The sequence below is a fragment of the Limulus polyphemus genome, unplaced genomic scaffold (assembly GCF_000517525.1).
Source record: "Limulus polyphemus unplaced genomic scaffold, Limulus_polyphemus-2.1.2 Scaffold947, whole genome shotgun sequence".
In the NCBI taxonomy this organism is placed as follows: Eukaryota; Metazoa; Arthropoda; class Merostomata; order Xiphosura; family Limulidae; genus Limulus; species Limulus polyphemus.
In genome coordinates this window covers 280,100-283,087 of record NW_013666557.1, presented here as the reverse complement: position 1 = coordinate 283,087, position 2,988 = coordinate 280,100, and positions in this window count along the sequence as shown.

The window sequence follows — 2,988 nt, the reverse complement described above, 5'->3', positions numbered from 1 at the left end:
ATCCCAATTGTCGGTGCCCCCCCCCAAACCAATTCAAATATGTTACTATGTATATATTACTCACTTGGATGAACATTTTAAATTTCACTGTTTGAAAGACAATGTAGAACTAAATCCACAATTCTAATAGAACCCCAACTAAGTTTCTTCGTGATTATTATAAAACAAATTTTCAAGGAAAACAAAATATGTGATATACTCTCTACCTATTAATAACATAATTCGCATTAAAAGATATTAGTTCTTAGATCTTTTTTCTTTTATAAATCTCATATTTAGATATACCATTCAAGATGAAACTAGTCCCATGGTAGAAATGTGATAATGGACTTATATAAAGAGCTAATAACATAAGCACTAATCTAGACATTTCAGTTCATTTATAAGGCGTTTAATTTGAAAAGTTCTGCCTCTATACATATTTTATAATGTTTTTAGAGAACTTAACAAGTTAAATCCTTAAGCCTAAAATAACCAGAACTCGTTTTTCGTGCAGTTTCAATGTATCGCTTTCCTGATGAAGGTTTCTCATGAATGTGCACCAAAGCTTGCATACAATATTGTGGAAACTTTTAGATTTTGGAATACTTTTTATATTGGATGAATTTTACGTTACTTTTAAATGTCTTCTGATTTTCCTAAATATCCTTTTTGCCAGTTACATGTAACATTATGGTTTGGTTTGTTTTGAATTTTGCGCAAAGCTAGAAGACGGCTATTTGCACTAGCCGTCCTAATTTAGCAATAATAGACTAGAGAGAAGGCAGTTAGTCAACACTACCCACCGCCAACTCTTAGGCTACTCTTTTACCAACGAAGTGTTGGATTAACCATCACATTATAATGTCCCCTCGGCTGAAAGGGCATTCGGTGACAAAGATTCGAACTCGCGCCCTAACCACCAGGCCAGTAACATTATATCAGCCTCAGAAAAGGTTCATTTTGATGGCATCACAATATTCTTTCTTAGAAACCATTTATCGGTTGATATATATACGTGCAATAACGCTGAATCAGTTAAATCTATTAATAGTAAAATTAGGAACAACAATTATTTGAGAATAAATAATACACGTTCAGTAAATCAAAAATGTCTTCTCTGTATATAAATATCTGAATCCATAATTAGCTGAAAACTTGTTTGCTTGTTTGGTTTGCTGTTAAGCACAAAGCTACACAATGGGCCATCTGGGCTGTGCCCACCATGGGTACCGAAACCCAGTGTTTAGCGTTATAAACCTTCAGATTTGTTGCTGAATCAATGGGGTGACATTACTCAGGTAATCATTCATTATTGAAAGCTTATATTCCTTTTTTAGAATATCGTCAAAGTGTCTAAGTTGTAATCATAATGGACACAAATTCCTCCAGACTTGATAATGTTAGAAAACGTATTATTAGTTATTACTCACAACAAACTTAAGAGCTGCTATATATTTTTTATGTTAACCCAGCACTTGGACTTTTATTTAAGAACAGTATTTCTAACTCTTAACATTCCATAAAATAAAAATATAGCAATTATCTTTACAATATTGATCTCTAAGAGTATTAGATTCAACCTCAACAGTCTTTTAGTAAATAATTAAAAGTTGTTTGTATGATCAGGTTAATGGCATGGGGAAAGTTTTATGAATAATAAGATAAATCTTATACAGTTTAAACCGGAAGAATACTAAGATAATAAAATACGGACTATCTCCTGAGTGATAACACTTCCAATCAAACTTACATGGAAATCAGCGAAACCTCGGTACCTCTTTTGAAAACATTTAATTTAAGATAAACCTTGCTATTTATTTGTTTTGTTTTATTTTAAGATCACAGCTGCACAATGGGCTATCTGCACTATGCTCGTCGTAGGGATCGAACCCCAACAATCACTACAGCCTTCCTTATTAATAGATATTTGGAACACTTACTAATGAAAGAAAGAGAGATGATAAACACCAAGAATAAACGAAAGGAAAATTACAGACATACAGCCATATTCCACTACGTCAGAGGTTTATCTGAAAACATACAAAGAATATATAAGCAAAATAAAGTTAGAACAGTATTCAGAAGCTACAACATAATACGATAGCAGTTAGTACAACCAAACCATTTACAGAATCAACGGAGAGGGGAAAACACCATTTACAACATCTCATGTGAATATAAACTACAATACTTTGAAGAAACAAACAATTAGTTCAAGTTTTAACGGGATCGAACCTCAGTCGAAGGGTTAACGCATTAACATCCATAAAACCCAGGCTCGAATCTCGGATATTTTTGTACATATAAACCTCTCCGTGTTCAGTCTTTTCTCTTTTGTTGTAAATATTTTTATTCTTTACACATTGCAATGCAGTTATGATCTTCTCATTTTGAAGGTTACAACATATTGCGGGTAAGAACGTCCATTCTTATTTCTGATCGCCGGAAAAGACGGAATAAATACATTGTTTAGATATATCTCTGATCACCGGGAATGACGGAATAAATACAGTATTTCGAAATATCTCTGATCACAGAGAAAGACGAAACAAAAACAGTGTTTAAAGATATCTCTGATCACTTGGAAAGACGAAATAAATACAGTGTTTAGACATATCTCTGATCCCAGGGAAAGATGGAACAAATACACTGTTTAGACATATTTCTGATCACCGGGAAAGACGAAACAAAAACAGTGTTTAGAAATATCTCTGATCACTTGGAAAGACGAAATAAATACAGTGTTTAGACATATCTCTAATCCCAGGGAAAGATGGAACAAATACAGTGTTTAGACATATCTCTGATCTCAGGGAAAAGCAAAACAAATACAGTGTTTAGAAATATCTCTGATCACCGAGAAAGACGGAACAAATAGAGTGTTTAGACATATCTCTGATCACCGGGAAGACGAAACAAATACAGTGTTTAGACATATCTCTGATCACCGAGAAAGACGAAACAATACAGTGTTTAGACATATCTACTGATCACCGAGAAAGACGA